This window comes from Lytechinus variegatus, chromosome 18 (genome assembly GCF_018143015.1).
Source record: "Lytechinus variegatus isolate NC3 chromosome 18, Lvar_3.0, whole genome shotgun sequence".
NCBI lineage: Eukaryota > Metazoa > Echinodermata > Echinoidea > Temnopleuroida > Toxopneustidae > Lytechinus > Lytechinus variegatus.
In genome coordinates, this window is record NC_054757.1 from 5,081,130 (window position 1) to 5,099,819 (window position 18,690).

An 18,690-nucleotide genomic window follows, 5' to 3' on the forward strand; every position below is an offset into this window, starting at 1 on the left:
AACACGTGTAAAGGTAGTCAAAATTACCACCATTGAAAATATTCCACTAAATAATTCCTATCAACGGGCCCTTTGATGATTCAGAATTGAAATGTTTTTAATTTTTTAATAGATTTCAAGAAAGGGAGGCCACAATTTTACTAGAGTTTCTATAATTTAAACCGAGATGTAGTATATTTAGTGCTGATGTCCTGTATTATATTGATCTGTAGTAACATGTAAATTTAACCCATGTCTTGTGATGAAGTTCTTTTGGCAGTACACAAATGATTATGATTGCCAAGCAGTACACAAATGATTATGATTGCCAAGCAGTACACATATGATTATGATTGCCAAGCAGTACACATATGATTATGATTGCCAAGTGTGACTAACCGTCCTTAGTACGTATGAAACCAAACTAGAACGTGATTAGAATCACGAACGCTAATCACAGTCATGATTACAATAGTAATCATTACAATGATGATTCAAGATTCGCGTGTGAAAAGGCCCTAGATTTGTTTGTCCATTACGAATCTTAATTGTTTCCTTGTTAATTAAGAAAATGACGCAAACATGGTTTTTACAAAACACACCCTATCATACTGTCTTGGTTGATGATTCTTTTATTCTATTGTAACCTTATAGGGTAATTTTATCCCAGCTGAAAGTGTCACGATTCTGAGCTTGTCGGATAGTAGAGCGAATAATGTGTATTTCACAGCCGTTACACCGATCGTGTGAAAAAAAAAATGATTGAGGATCACGTGTTATGATGCGACAAATCAAAACTCCCGATGGATTTATGAAGGTGAATAACCTGTCTTCACTTTCACACGTTTATGTAGTGCTCGAGGGATGCAGCAGTGTGAAAAGCTGGTGACAATGTGACGAAATATATGAATAGGCCTACATATTTCTTAGAAAAACCAAACATTACTTTCATAAAAAAGACCAGATCATTCCCCTTCCTGTGGATTGTTTTCGTTTTTTATTTCATTAGCCCCCCCCCCCACCTTCTAAACCTATATCCTTGATGTCTGCCCTCGGTTTTCGCTGGTTTTATTTTTCTTTAGTTCTATGCTTAACCAGCAATACTCATTTTTACCGTAGTAAATCCATGTTAATTATTGTATACCATTCAAATCAGTGGCATGACGAGTCGATCATTTTTATCATGTTGATGGATCTTACTGGTGAAGACGATGCACATTTTTGTAAAAAAAATCTGCGAGCGAGCAAAGTGAGCTAGCGGACAACAAATTCGATAGAGGTTCAAATTATTATAGGTTCAAATAAATGTAAAAGAAATAAATGAAAAAAGTAAATAAATGAATACATGAATTGAAAAAAATAATGAATCAATCAGTCAATAAATAAATAGCTTCGAAACTATTTGAAATATAGAACAAACGTACAGTTAAGCGGAAATTGGAGAGTTAAACTCATACCAGAAGGCAAGTAGTTCAAACGAATTAGGTTAATAAAAACGTGCCATTTTTATTAACGAAAACATTTTTCTGTCAAGAACTGGTGTTTCCGTCGTGAAGTTATGAGAGCGTGAAATATCGAGTAAAAAATAATAAAATCCATTCATCACCTTGCGTCATCCGGCCAATACCCCCACACGAGTGTTAACACGGAAGGTGTTTAGTGATATACAGCTGGTTGGTCAGAATGTATTATTAGGATCGGATCTGTGTTTGGATGTTTGTTTGTACTTTTCCATGTTAGAATATTTATTATAACCTTTGATGGAAGATGGTGATAACGATCGCCAACAATATTATAGCTGTATCTTTATTAAAATTGTGTCTATTAAATTGTCTTTTATATATTTGATATTGTTTGAAAAGTAAAATTAGTAACTCAATAAAAACCTAAATTTTAACTTGGGCAGTTTTAATGGCAGATTTGTATTTCTATGATAAATTGTTTGAAAATGCAATCTTGCATCGTCTCATTCTTAACCCCACCCCCTTCAATGCAAAGTTGATATAATTTATTTTTGCGCGCTGTATCACTGCCCTTTCGTTTCGCTTCATTCATTGTTTTGCTCCTCGCCCCTACTCTCGTCTTATAGTTACTTACGGTATCTCTTTATTCCAGAATTCGTCCGTTGCTTCGTGACCATACTGCCCTAATTTTTTGTTTAATAATAATTCAATAAGTTAAGTGCTCCGTCCGCGGTACAAATGTCAGATATTTATTCTTCACTGTACACCACCTTCATCTCTCTGTCATTCATGTCAATTATTGTATATGGTCACACGGTAACTGAGCAATAATGAAATTCGTCGTATGCCGCTTTTATTTGAAGGTTATCAGTCCTTTTTTACAACGTATGATGTTGAAAAGAGTTGCAGCATTTTCTTTTCGCCTGGTGGACCAAAGCGATTCCAACCTGTGAAAAGACAGTCTTATGAAATGGGTGAAAAACTGATTGTAACATATGAAATTAAACATTATCTTCATCAGTTCATATAGTAATGTCTTGTGTAGGCTATGAATCGCTTATTCTGAATCTTCAGGAAAATAAACAATGATCAGGATTCGTACTCATTTTTATCAGTTAGAGAGGAATACAAAGGCAGCTGACAATAATACGTGACATGCATACACAACAGAAATGTATTTTCTTTTTTACCATAATATCAAATAGAATGAATTCAAGCGAATTGAATACTCGGGGGGGGGGGGGGTGGGTGGCGTTGCTTTTTGCAGACATAGGCATCACAAAGACAAATTTCTTACTCTTTATTTATTTCAAATTTCCAGTAGAAATTGAATAATAAAAGTACTATGAGTAAGATATCAAAGTGAGGGAAAACATACGGAGACTAAGCTAAGGAAATACACTGCAAAAATTCCGGTGTTGATTTAACACCAGTTCGGTATCTTTATAGGAAAACATCAGAGAGGTGTTTGAGCACCACTTCGGTTTTTATTTAGGGGTAACACCAGGAAGGCATTTAAACAACACTAATCAATGTTAACCAATATCGGTTTCATTCTTAACTCGTGTTGTTTCAACATTTCCCTGGTGATTTCCGATGTACCGGGCTGGCGTTGAATTGACACCGGTGTTTTTGCAGTGTAGAAAAGATCAATACGCCCTTATGAATGATACACTCTAAAAAAATGAAGTGCTAATTCAGCTCTTAAAGAGCGTGTATAGTGACTGCACTTCGAAGTGCTGATTTTCCCCGTTCAAATTTGAACTAGACAAACCAGCACTCCGAAGTGCAGTCACTATACACGCTCTTTAAGAGCTGAATTAGCACTTCATTTTTTAGAGTGTATGTTTAATCAGTCTCGATGAAAATAAAAACCAGGATATTCTAGTAGGATGATATTCGGCGAGTCCTATAGAATTAGCGATGGAACTTGTCAGCAGGTCAGTATCCTAAAAAACTAATGTGATGATTTCTTATTGGTTCGACATGCCAGGACTACATTCTTTTCTCGAAAACTATTGCATTGTTAAATACTAATATTGTCGGATCAGCGAAATATATTGTCAATTGTGTGGGGTTTTTTTTAGAACAAATACTAGATTACCGGCACTTCAAAATGGTAAAATAATGTTTAACTTTGGGGAATGGCAAAAGTGGTACTATAATTTTTTTTGTTTTAAATAATGGTAATTATTTGAGTACTATAATCTTGATTATTTGAGTACCCGTAGTTTGTCTCGTATGCCCTCTCTCGTCCACTGTTAGTATAATTTTGAGAGCAGTCTACGCACGTTTACCCTGTGTCGGTCGAAACCTTCACACAACACTACGCTCAGGGAACGAAGCAGACGATATTTCTTTTATCCTGCCTACACTGTCGCAGCCGTCCGTCCAGTCGGTGCTCTCGGAACAAATTCATACTCTTCGGTGAATATTCGACGTATTAATCACTCTATATCGAGACATCTTATTTATCTGTACCTTAAGTAATTTGTCACGGACTTAATTGGATTTAAGGGCGTCTAGAAAGGACACTTGAAGTGGTTTTTAGGTGGTTATGTCATCGATGTGAAGAGGTTTATTGCCCAATCTATACCAACTCAGACCGATTAATCTCCGAGTGGTATTGTTGATGTCTCTGAAGGAATCTTATTTTCTCGCTCAGTGTTTTCTTAGGGGATGACTAACTTGCCAAAGAGGTAAAGGTTTGTTTTATGGATTAACGCCAGATCATTCAGGATAAATATCTGCCTCCTATCCTGGCCCATGCTCCTATGTAGCGGTAATACGGATCATGGCTTGATTTGTTGTGATAGCATCACACGTGCAGTAGTGCTATTCAGACCACGGGCATGATGGACCTGTTATATTCTGCCATATCTAAGGAGCATGAAATTCAAACGAGAAAACTATTCAAATTTACCGACTTTAATGTTCAATGGATAAGAAACTAGTATTACATCTCATTAAAACTTACTATATCAATTCGGTATTTATTAATGAGTCCAAATTGATATTTGACCTCTCCAGCTACCGACGGCTTTACTAATCAACGTGTTAACAATTTCATATATTAACATTAACTCGCATTTTTTTTTCATAGCAAGAGTTGTATCATAACTCCTTTGGACTGACTATAGTGCCTGTCGGAAATTATCTGATGAAATCGAATCTCATGCTTGGATGCATACCCTTAGTTTCTTGTTTTCCTAAGACCCTTGCATAGGAATCGCCTTTAAAACGATCAAGGACGGTCAGAAATCAGACAATCGATATACTATTTTGATCGTGATTATCGCTTTTCACACATTCATGTCAGATAATCGCACTCGATTTCGCGCCAAGAATTGGAAAATAAGGAGCCGCGTCGATGTGATTGCAGTTCGTTTCTTCAAGACGCGCCTCTCCCCTCCTCCATTTCCCAACAGAGTGGTGGAATCTATCACAGATTGTTTTAAAACCGGCTTCTGCTTGTTCATTCCTTAGGACAGACTGGGAGAAGCACTGATCATCAACAAGGTTCATTGCCCTTCCTTTTTCTACTCTTGAAGAGTTCAGATAAACCTTCCGGTTTTCACGAGATAATACGTTTCATTCTTTTCTCGTAATACTCGCAGGATGATGCCACGCTTGTCATGGCGGTGTATTATTCGATTTATGTGATAAGGAGATAAGTTAGGAGTCGAGTTTTTAAGGTTATCCTGTTTCTGTTTAGGTGATCAAACGAAGGAATCATCTATCCGAAAATCATACTTTGTGATCTTGATTAATTTCAAGTTTTCGTCCTGTCTTACGAAGTTGTCTTATTCTTTCAAGGTTGTCCGCAAGCAGGCAATAGTGCGCTTGCAAAAATATTTTATTGAAACATCACCTAGAATCATATCTATGATTGAATTTCGTCGGAGTAAACTTTGCCGAGTTCAATGGCCACTGGAACCATACCTTTGGAATATACATATGGAATATAATCATTAGTTTACCGACTAAAGCGACCTCCTCTGCGCATCCTTGGACCATCTTGACACCTTCAGCAATTGCGTCACTTGCCGACCAACCACCAACCAACCAACCCCGCCCCTGTACCAATCACACTCCGGGCTTCCAGATGCACCTGGACACCATACCTCAAGCCACGGCCATGGCAACACTACGCGACCTCCAGTTCGCCCTGCAGGAGAAGATCGAAGAGCTTCGACAACGGGACGAGCTCATCGACGAGCTCGAACTCGAGCTCGACGAGAAGGATGTTCTCATCCAAAGACTCCAGAATGAACTTGATAAATACAGATCAGTGATCCGTCCGGCAACCAAACATGTCATGCAAAGATCGAAACAGAAAAGATTAGGAATATCCGCTGAATCTGGTGGCGATCTTCCAGATACCGCAGAACTTAAAGTCATACCAAAGTCACAAAGGTAAGTTAATCATATTTTTTCCTCTCATCCACCCATTCCAGCTTCCGAATCCCCCTTTTTTACACTGTTCTAATATCAAGCAACTTGGAATAGTCTCTTGATAATTTGTCGTATAATTCAGAGGATTCTTGTTACTTTTGCAGTATCTGTGTTCGTTGTTACAAAATTACATTTTCAGCGAATAATACAACTCTTATCACGCTGTACTTCAAATCACGTCTGTCTGGGAAATGGTGACAATATACAGTTATTTTCACTAGAAAGAAGGCATTACCAGACCCCGGAGTAGTCTGCTGTGCAAACTTTTCACTCCAGTTATCAAGTGGTCTGAATACGCAGCCTACAGTGTATTGAGTACTGAAGGCCCTTCAGTTGAAACAGCTAGTTTCATATGTGCTAGTCCTGCGTGGAGACCCACTTGTTGATCAAAGTTCCAATCAAGGTCTGAGGCTGCAGACAACTCCCAGAATACTTCCCAACTGTCTGCAAAGTGTCAGCCCTGCTAAACAATCAACTTACATTTAAAAGAAAATCATCAAAGTGAAAAAAATGAAAATGAAATGAAAATCCATAATTTATTGTACGAAATAGACATGAAATGAAATACTCCGAAAATTTGCTTTGCCCAATTGATCGTGGGCCCGGCAGCCACTGTGCAGCGACGAGTCTCTATCCCTTTAATAGTTGAACAGGGTAGCAGCAACTCCCATCTTTTAACGTCTTTTGGTCTGACGCGGCCGGGGTTTGAACCCCCGACCTCCCGGTTGTGAGACGGATGCTCTACCAACTGAACCAAGACATTGGTTTAGTACTTTAGATAGAGATGAGAATGTACTCTCTTCTACAGCGCTCTTTTTGTCAAAGTCTTGACGTTTTAAGTAAGACTTTGGGCCTTTTCACACGTGAATCTTGAATCATCATTGCAATGGTGATTGCAGGCTTTCGTAATTCTATTCATGTTCTAGTTTGGTTTCACACGTGCTAAAAAAAAATCGTCATTAGCTTTATTTTTCACTAAATCATCATTGAAATTACGATATTTTTTTTTCATGTGAAAGGGCGATTAGAGGTGTGATTACAATCATAGATTATTTACATTCACCTGCAGATTCCAAGTGAAAACCATGGGGATCTGCTGAACATTTTGGTTGATTCATTGGAGGATCTGTTCTAAAACTCCTTTGAAAGGTTTCACGTAATTTATGGCTTAAAAGAGAGTTCATTCATTCGCAACTCGAAATTTTCTATAATGTAAATATCCTATGATACCTAGTATTTTTTTATTGTACATGGATACGACAATCTCTTGATTTCGAGAACTAAACAGTGTTCCAGTTTTATAAATCAATATTTCCCATGTTTAAATATTCACTGATATTAGTCCCACAAAAAAGCTAATCCGTTTTCAGAAATCGATTTCACAATTATTAGATATGTGTTCACTATAAATTTGATACTCATGGCAAGAGTGGAATCTCACCTCTAATATGAAACCAACAGCTTAGCAAATCTTTGAGGAATGGCAGATTATAAACAATTAATATCAGAAACGATTTGCGCAGAAATTCACTTGCGAATCTGAATCCTTTCTCATTTTCAGGATCAGTGAGAAAATCTTAATAGCAATGGTAGTGAGCCAATCGTCGAATAAGCACGTTCGTCGTATCACGAACCAATCTTGTCCAATTTTTCTTCGCAACCTGGTTTTGGCATTAAATGTTCAAACTCGTTATGCGCATTAATGCGAGACGTATTCGTCACATATTAGGTATCAAAATAAAGATGAATAATTGAATTATATGATTATGTAAATTAGATATCATACATAATTTGCCTACGAAGAAAAGAGACATGGGAATCTTGGTTGCCTTTTTTGCATGGACGCACCGTATATATTCTTTTATTCACTGTGTTATTTTCAATTTCACTTCGCGTTTTTTTTTAGTTATTTTGGGGATGTGCCTATTGGAAAAGGTTTGTTTTTTCTCCTTAGTTAGGGAGGGAAACAACATCGTAAGTTGGGTTGAGGTATCATTGGCGGCGGAAGCCAAAAAATAAGGGGGGGGGGGTCAACCTGAAATTTTGTAATGGACACAGGTAAAAAAATAAAATTGACAAGCAAAAAAAAAAAAAAAAAAGGTCATCAGCCTAAATTTTAGGGAGGGGGGGACTGTCCCCCGCCTGAAATTTAAGGGGGACATGTCCCCCTTCTCCCCCCCCGCTTCCGCCATCTATGTGAGGTATTATAGTCAGAACTCTTGAAGTTGGGGGTGTCTCTCAAGAAAACTTTCTTATATTTATGATTAGGGAGTGTCCAGACCGCGGAGCACGACGAATTCAAGAACACGGTCAATGTTTCGAAAATGCCCGTCAAATGGCTAAGAAGAGCTGGGAGGTCTTTGTCGAAAATCCGTGAACAGGAGCAGCAGTTTCGTCCGTAGTTTCGGAGCTGACGAAAATTGCAAAAATGTCGTTTGTCCAGAGTCAAGGGCGCAATTGATTCACCAATCTTAACAAAGACTTCTTGGTTGTTAGTTGTCATGAGAGATATTTGACAATACATTTTTCTGCGTTCTTAAAGAGAAATTCTAGTAGTTGTAGTAAACGCTGATTTCATGAGAAAGTCTGTAAAACCAGGCTTAATTGTCAGAAAATCATCGAGGATCTAGATCTGGTACAGTTACATAAACTGAACTTTGTGAAATCTTGAAATCTACGCTAAAAAACGTTCACACTGAAGATCACCAACACAGATAGGCACACGTGGAACAGTGCATTATTATTGTTGGAATAAAGACCCGACGGAAGTGACCGAATCTGCGCTTATTTTGCTTATTTCTCAGCAATTACACAATTTCTCCCAGAATCCTTTGGCACATATTTTTTATTCATACAAACAGACACTTGGGTGGTCATTATATTAGATTCTGTAAAAAGTCATTTTGAGATCGTTACCAAAACTGGAATTTATCTTTAAATCCGTCCTGAATCATGAAGCAAAAAATGCAAGAGAGCGAGATAGACGGGTAAGAGTTGAATGCAATTTCTTTTACCAGCATGACTAGTAGATTTTTCTACTACCATATGTTTGCAACTAGATATCAATCATTGCGTGTCTTTCTGTTCTAATTATACAAGTGAAAAGGGAAAATATAATAAAAGAGAATTAAGACAAGTTCTTTGAAGGAAATAAAATCAAAGACGCTCTTAGAAGGTTTACTGCTACGCTTTTTTTCGCATTAATCATTATAATGACTAATCGCGGATTTCTGTTTAGATATTCAGAATTTTCAGAAATATATTTCGCTGACTTTTTTCTGATACTAATCTTTCTTTCTCAGTCACACGCCCGACGCTCATGACACTTGCAAACATGATTTCATGTCATGTTACACTATTAATCTGTTTTTTGTTGATGGACACAAATGAACACTCATTAGTGTAAGGTGGCTTGTTATTTTCGACAGCAAATTTCTTTGTTACTGATTACCTTATTGGTTGATTCCCGGAAATTTTTTTTTAAGACTTCTGTTGTCGTGTCTACATATGAATAGTTTATGACGTCACCAATCATACTCCTATCACAGAATGTCACTACGCTTGTTACTTAATAGGAAGAAAACCCTGTAATTTCGAGTCTTTGTTTACTTTCCCAATATCCATGTGCAAAAATGCCAAATACCACTTCACTTTCGAAACGTAGTGAGCTTTGAATTTCACAATATATTTAGCCAATGATGCGGAATCTTCTCTCGATCCCTTACACTCTACATACCAAGGATTTCAAATAAATCCACATCGACTATGACTCGTGACCAGCCGTACATATTGAATTTAATTTCAATGTAAAGGATTAACTTTTAAATCTAAAAAGATTCAAATGAAATCTTTTAGCTTTATATTGAAATCCACTATGCTCTTCGACTGGTCGCTATTCACAGCCGATCTGGATTTATTTTATACATTTTGATTTATTTTAAATACCTGGTATATATACATATTTTTTAGCTCTCCTCATTCATGCGCATTAAGGCTGAGTTTTCCAAATTTGAAAAAAAAATAAGAAGATTTCATGTTTATGGTAGAGAAATCTGAAGGTAAATCTTGTCGGGCGAATTTAGAGTGAGACAAATTACTTGTTTTTATCTGCCAATATGGGCATGATGGACAGTGATAAATGAATATATTTTCAGGAGAGGTACAAAACGAGCCATCCTTTACAATGCCACCCCCCCTTTCAGGGCGCTCGGTAACAGGTCACATTACCGTGAATTTTGTGATAATTTGTCGACAATGTGACGAATTTGCATTTCTTTGCAACGTTTGCTCGCAATCTTTTCCCCTTTTGGTCGACACATCAATTATACATGATCAAATAAAATTCGCCAGATCTGGAAAGCTTGCGACCGAACCACCGACAAATCAGTTTCCGCCAGTCAATTTTAGGGTCCTCATCAAAAACATTGAAGGCCATTTTCGTAAAGTAATGCAGCACTAAAATGCACATCAGATACGACTAAGGCATACATTTACAATTTGTGGGGAAAAAATGTGAATTATCGGTGTTAGTTTGTACTATTGCCCGACTGTGAATAGGTATTTCAGATACCCGTTAAGTTATCAACTCGATTCAAAGGGCAGGAGAAATGTCATGGGCAATTTGATGATGGAGTGTATAGCAGAATATAATCTTTATAAAAGGGTATGTTAACGAGGAAATGACTGTTAGAAAGGCGACACAGGTGATTTTTCGTCGTATGTGTTGTAAGTTCCATGTACGAAATGTGTGTTCACACACACCTCCACGGTTGTGTTCACATTGTTTTAATGGATGACCGGGGGCCTGTTTCATAAAGCTTGTTATAGTAACAAATTTGTAATAACAGTTAAAAGCTACTGAAATCCGATTGGCTAATAATAAATTATTAAAGTGTTTAGGAAACGCAGCCCAGACTGTGGAGTTAACTGGTGTACATAGAGGACCACACCAGTTATTTTACACCGGTGTTAAATTGGTGGTGTTAGTTTTACACCTATATGTGTTATTACAACACCTATGGTTGTTACATTTACACTCTTTGGTGTTATGTTCAATCTCTAGGGTGTCATTTTAAACCGCAGGGTTGTGGTCCTCTATTAACACAAATTGGTGTCAGTTTTAACACCACAGTTTTTAAAGTGTACACGGACCAGACTTATCAAAGTTTCTACGTTACGTTACTACCATCGGTCGGTTGGGAGTCGGTATCGTTAGTGTGACCGAAGCACGATCGTCAGAGTTAAGAAATAAAAGTCAATTTTTAAGAACTTACACGTATTCTACTCTCTAACCTCCATTTTCTCGCCTGTCCATTTTACTTCTATCTATATTCACTTTTCTTAGTCCTTTAAATGGTGTACCATTGACTACCACGAACAACGGTTCGATTCTTAACTGCATTGTTTTAATTATTTTCTTACCAGTCATGCCAGTGCTTCCCTATATTTTACCGGCCTTGTGTCAGATTAACTCTAGCGTTTGTGCAGTGTATAGGTCTATATTTTATAAAGCAATGTTAGAATACGGTTTATCGATGTATTGGATAAGTGTAAACACGTCATCGTGTCCATCGCAGCATTAAACTCGTCTATGACGCCAGTTGAATACACTCAAACGTCATGACGAACCACATCTAGGAACTCGGAATAAGGCATTTTAAATTCCGTCGATAATTCGAGAAGTCGTCCCTAATGATTTTTTTGTGTTAAAATGCATTTATATTCACGTCATGCTCAACCACACTAAAAAAATTATTCATAATTATGAAGCTTAATTGACGTTTTCATACGTAGTCTGCTGAAATTATTAACTTTGCTCGAAAACTACTTGCGATTCGTTTGTTGAGGGGAAAAACTTTCATGTCAGCCTAACTATAAGTAATGCGTGGGAGAAATTAGCGGGAACTTTTTAGAAGAGTGACGCATTGGCTATTTATTATGAGATTAATACTACGATATATTTTTAGTGAAGACAACATTCAACATGTATGCATTATATAGATACATATTCATAATAAGTGATTTAATAAAAAAAAATCAAACAACGTTGATAACTTTTATCAAACCTATTTTACAATAGCGTCATGTGAACTTGTATTTATTTTAACATGTGTTTAAAGTTTAAACAGCAATGTTAAAATCCTATTTTGAACGTTGCTTAAATCTCCAAACTTTTGTTTCAAATGTAAACAATATATATACCGTAAGGGCACTAGTATTCAACCCGTTTTGAGAGTTTCCTCAAATATAAAGAAATATAGAATTTACCTGAATTTCAGACCCATCATATTTCAAAGAGCAAATGCTGGTTATTCTTTTTCCGTTATTTTTTTCTTCAACCAGTCGAATGTGTGCGCGTGCGATCAAATTATACGGCGACGGTTTTTGGCACTAGTATTCAATCCGTCGGCACTAGTCATGCTAGTATTCAACCTAACAATGAAAGATGGCCCTGTTTCTCAATCTGCCCTTGTCCCATAAGACTATGGACTAGACTATTTGAGATGAGACCAAACAAGGAATTAATCGAAGTCAGAGACTTACATAGATCTAGATCTAATTTAGCGATCTAAACCCTTTTGAGATTTGCTATCTATCCTCACTAGGTTGAATACTAGTGCCATTCAGTGCAAAAGGCCATCGCTGCATAATTCAATCCTGCACGTATACAGTCGACAGATTGATAAAGAAAATACCGACAATAGATTACCCTGGAAATAACAAAGGTATGAAATTAAGATAGATTCCATATTTCAAAGTATTTTGGGGAATATGTCAAAATCTTTGAATTATGCCAGGTTGAATACTAGTGCCCTTACGGTATACATATATATATATATATACAGATTTTATATCATACACAATAGACAGTTCTATTCTGTTGCAACCCCGTGTTGATTTTATGTCTTGGGCTTATTCTTATTTTCAAGGAAAGGGCCAGTTATAACTAGAAATTGTTTGATGAGTGAATGAATCGCACAAATGCACACTACAAGCAAGTGCACTCGGGAGTGGGAATCTTCTTTTATGAATTCGTAAACTGTCCAAGGATTTAGTAACACTCATGTAGGTCTATGCTGAATGAAAATCGTAATAAAAACTGAGACCATTTTAAAATGAATTCGAAGAGAAATTATACACCCACTTTCTAAATATTTTTTAGTTGCTTGAGAAAAATAACCTACTCGTTAAATAAATTCCCGATATAGGCGTATCATGTGCCCATTAAAAATTCGTAACCAAAGTAGGCTATTTCATAGATGACAATGAAATACAGAAATAATTTGCTAGAATGTGGGTAATTTCATACACACTGGCAAAAATAAGAACATGGCATTCAATCTTAAAACGTGTTTTTCAGGCAACAATGTATGCACGTGCCCACTTGTCCTTATCCGCGTTGGTGAATTTCAGATTACTCTCTTCGTTATTGTACAACGTCTGGTTGCGGTAACAATCGAAAAGTTATTTCAAAGACAATCCAATATAAAATGGCTACCCAGGAGTGTGTATTGTATGAATGAATAAAATGAATGATTCTTGTAGAAAATCTTTAATCACTGTAAATTTGATCAAATAACTATATGTCATTTCAGCCAGGAGTCGGATCTTTTTTTTTCCAAGCAATAATGAAACTGTCCCATATGTGTGTTGTCCGTGTTGGTGATCTTCAGCGTGGTCTTTTTTTTCACCAATAGATTTATTGATTTCACAGAGTACGGTTTCTGTGAATGAGCCAGATCCATTATGGTGACAATATAACCTTAAAGGACAAGTCCACCCCAACAAAAAGTTGATTTAAATAAAAAGAGAAAAATTCAACACTCATAAAACTGAAAATTTCATCAAAATCGGATGTAAAATAAGAAGGATATGACAAGTTTTGCTTTAATTTCACAAAACAGTTACTGTATATGCACATCCTGGTCGGTATGCAAATGAGGAGACCGATGACGTCATCCACTCATTATTTCTTTTTGTATTTTATTATATGAAATAATTATGAAATAGTCTAATTTTCTCCTCATTGTCAAGTGAAACAACGATTAAATCATACCCAAACGTGTAGAATTAGCATTGTTTAATATTATATGGTTCTGTCAAGTTGGTCTTTATTGTAAAATATTTTAATAAAAATGAAATATTGTTTAAATTCAAACGATAAAAGTAAAAGAAACAGTGAGTGGAAGACATTAGCGACTGTCCCATTCCATGTACATATCACTGTTTTATGAAAATTAAGCGAAATTTTCAAATGTCATAACTTTCGTATTTTAAATCCGATTGTGATGAATTTTCAGCGTTATGTTAGTTTAACCTTTCTGCATTTGTTCAGATCAACATTTTTTGGGGAGGACTTGCCCTTTTATTTTGAATACATGGGATCATGGGTTGCTGCAACTACCGGCAGGATGTTTAGCTTTAAATAAAAAAAACCTCAGGTTATGCATTTACTCTGCCACTTATCCTCTGCACATCGGCTGACAACTGGGAGTAAACAGCGTTTCTCACGAATGTTGACATTGTAATATATCTTATCCACCTGTGCACAGATTGTACGCCAACACTGTCATTCGCATCGCAGGGTGAAGTCCAAAATGGGAGATAAATGAGGCGATAGTGGAATGGGAAGTTGAAGAGGATACGACCGTGTGTCCTTTTCAAGCCATTAAGGGGGTTCTCTTCACGACACATGACAGATTCAAGAACATAGAAAATGTATTGTCAAATGCCCTTGATGACAATGAGCAACTAAGAAGTCTTTGTCGAAAATTGATGGATCAAAACTGCAGTTTCGTACTGGGGAGCGTTTCATGAAAGGTTTTGTCAGGCGCTTTATCCGACAAGTCATGTTTATCCGACAGTTACCATAGTAACGGTGCCTCTCAGCCAATCAGAATCAATCAAAGATGTTAGATCTGACACTTGTCGGATAGAAATATTAATGAATAGAAATATTGATGAAACGCTCCCCTGCACTCTGGACACACGATAAAATGTATTTTATCTCGACCCAGGTGCTAAATGGGTACCCGGTAGGATGCGAAAGATATTGTATGTTTGATTTTGCCAGCGCCATAATGTGGCTGCGACGAATGCAAGGAATGCTCCCCAGGGAGTGGAAATTGTGCACTTTTCGTGCTTGATTGAAATGAATCCAATGACTGGGGTAATAATATGCTGTAACGCGGTTTGGGCCATTCTGGGAAAGCGCTTTATAAAAATTGGCTATTATTATTATTTGCATTTTTTTTCGTCAGCTCCAATGCTTGAAACGAGACTGCTGTTCATTTTCACCAATTTTCGACAAAGACCTCCCAGCTGTTTATTGGCAATTGACGGGCATTGTTAATACATTTGCCGTGTTCATGAATCCGTCGTTGATGCGAAAACTCTCTTTTACCTCCATGTCTAAAATCTCGAAGGTTCAGTCACACAAACGAATCCTGCACCAGGCCGATCATAGCTGCCACGTTATTTTGAATAGCATATCATCAGTCGGTCTGGGGTCGGTTTCCTTAATATGACTGCGACATTATATTGCCGTCACACCTGCTAAAACGACTCCATGCAAGGGGCCCGCCCTTCTTACAAAGAGTTGTGAGTGATCCGATCAATCGCAACTATGGAAAGCCAGCAAAGTCATTTAAATGTTTGTTCAAACAAAATTCTAGATATGAATGTATTTCCATAAATTCATTAATTTTTTTTGACAATTTGGTGTGTTCTCCTGTCTTTACAAAGGACATTTTGCCAATTTTCTGTAGAAAAAAAATATGACACTGATGGATTTCTATTGAGTTACGATTGATTGGATCAATCGTAACTCTTTGTCAGACGGGGCCCCTAATCGTCCAAATATATTATGATTTGTTTAATTTCCGTATTAGATACCAACGGGTCGGTTTGGGGTCCCGGCTTTGGGTTCCACGACATTTGCTCCGGCGACAATTATTCCGCTGTAAATCCCACACACTAATGGAATGGCCAACTTCAACCCTTGATTTAACGTTATACCTTTTCCTAAACCTAACTCTATTGCATCCCGAACCCTAACCCTATAACTTAGATGAAATACATTTGTAAAGCCCGGAGCAATACTTGGTCGCCGGAGCACTTATCGTGTCACTCGGATGTCTGTTTAATACGGTGGTGTTAATCTATACAGTTGAGTTGGTGTTCTAACATGGACCCATTGGCCCGTATTCTGAAGTCTAGTTTAACTTAGACCATGGTCTAACTCTGCTAAAATTATGGGAAGCCAAAGGTGTCAAAATGTTCATTTCATTGTATGTTTCTTACGATTACTGTGCTCTTTCCTGATTTTTCAAAGGTGAAGACACTTGCCTTTATTCATACTTCCTAGACAATTGGGAATGACATGAGAGTCAAATGAGATGAAATATTGTATCTCTATTGTTAGTGAATTATGCAAAAATTGGCTATCCATACTTAAAAAACGTATCTTTAAACCTGAGTTCAAATTAAACCCGACTTCAGAATTAAAGCCATAATCTTTATGAATGGACCATATTTAACTTTTAAGGTTTAGCCTCCCCAAGAAAAAGGTAGACTTTAATAAAGAGAGCAAGATAGACAAGTATAATGCTGAAAACTTCATCAAAATCGGTTGTAAATAAAGCTGTTTTTTTTACAATACGTGGGGTCCTCTCTTTGGCATTGTCCGGTAGATTGAGAGAGAGAAAGATAGAGAGAGATGGGGGGGGGGGGCAATACATATTTTACATGTTTCAGGACATTTTTTGTATTTTTCACTTTTCTTCATTGTTAGAATAGACTTAAGTAGATTGACTCTATTAGATTTTTTAAACTCTTGCAAGATTCGGATTCACAATTTGCATCTTACGAGGCCTGTAATTAAAAAGGGACAACATCACGGAGAAACATGTTGACACACTAAAAAAGAAAGACAGTCTTCTCAATCATACTAAAGAAATATTGAATCCAATGACTGCTCGATTGCTTTTCATATCAACACAATCAGTGACATTTCATACAACGTATGGTCCTTATTGAATTCAATTGGCTTAACATTTGTGTGCTTCAGACAACCTTTCCTCACTCCTGTGACCTCTCTAACACGTTCAGTATTATCACAAATTGTTTTCCTACGAAGATAAATTAAGGGGTAACAAAAAAATACCTCACTTTGTCAAATAACAACGATCGCCTTCGAACTTGAATGTCTGCGAGTGTTCTAGTCTCACAGTTAGACCCCGTGGCATGTTCATATGTATTCATAATCTTGAAGTCTGGCCATGGTAATGGTATATGGTTTATCATAGGACTGCAGAAAACAAAAATATATCATCCAATTTCGTGTATTGTGTGTTTGTTTTACTTGATTTTAAGGTATTGTGCTTTGATGGTCGAAACAGAAAAATATGCCGAATTATTGTAAATGAAGAGTTCTATAAATTGTAAAATTTCTAATGAGATTTGAGATCTTTGTAATTCAGGAATATCAGTCCGTATTATTTATTTTGTTTGTCCCGTTTAAGACAGGTATTAGTATTAGTATTAGTAGTTAGTAGTAGTAATAGTAGTAGTAGTTAGTAGTAGTAGTAGTTAGTAGTATAGTAGTAGTACAGTAGTAGTAGTAGTAGTACATATAGTAGTAGTATAGTAGTAGTAGTAGTGGTAGTAGTAGCAGTAGTAGTAGTAGTAGTAGTAGCAGTAGTAGTAGTAGTAGTAGTAGTAGTAGTAGTAATAGGAGAAGAAGTAGTAGCAGAAGCAGCAGTTCATTCGATAACCTGTTTAACACGTTTAACACAGTGCTTATCTGTCAAACGATCCATTTATAGGACTTTCTTCTCGAGAAAAAGTCTTAAAGTTGTTTGTAAGTCGACATTGACAACTTAACCTTAGATTATTCGGAACAATACTCTCGCAAGTGTTGGCATTGAAATCGAAAGCTTCGGAAGAAAATGAGCCTTAATTTCGAAGAGGTTCAGTTTACACGCTGAACGGCTGGGGTCTCGGCAGAAATGTATAAAGTGACACGTCTCTATAATATTGAGGGCAAAATAAGAAAACAAAATACAAGTATAGGTTTATCATATCAACGTACAGGGAGCAAACTGCAAGAGAGTGATCCCCCTGGAGCTGATCGCTGGGGTTATTGTCACAATTTCTTTATCGGGGAACATACGAGTGTTAATAACTTTTTTTCGCTTGTATGATTGGGGCTATAAATATAATTTTCCATAATAATTGTTTATTTTTCATAAGTTCGCTTCTTCCCTTCTCATTTTATACATAAGTCCTCTCCAGTGGTGGGTACAAGATCTGGTATTGTGGTTAAAAGGTTTCAAATCTTTGGCAGTGTACGGCTCTGATAGGAGATTGATATTTGTCTTTTGCGTTGAAGGGGTATTCTCCGAAAAGCATAGGCCTATACGTATTAGGATTAGTCATTAAAACATTAAAGAGGAAAAATTGGGTCTTTATTGTTTGTATTAAAGTCGTTTGTTGATCAACCAACAATTTACGAACAGCTTACACAGGAGTTTACATATTCGAATATGTGAATTTATTAATAACGGTAACCATTTGCTTAAAGCTGACACGGCATTTCCATCTCCACTGAAGTATAGTAGACTTCGATTCGAATGTCTTTATATTAAGCATGTTAAGTGATCCTGTATGTTGATCCGAAGGCTTATACCATTTTACATGCTTGTTACGTAATAACTTATGACTTTACTTTAATTTTAATCGTCGAATTAATCCCCTTAAAACATTTCAAACATTACTGTACAGGAAGTCAAAC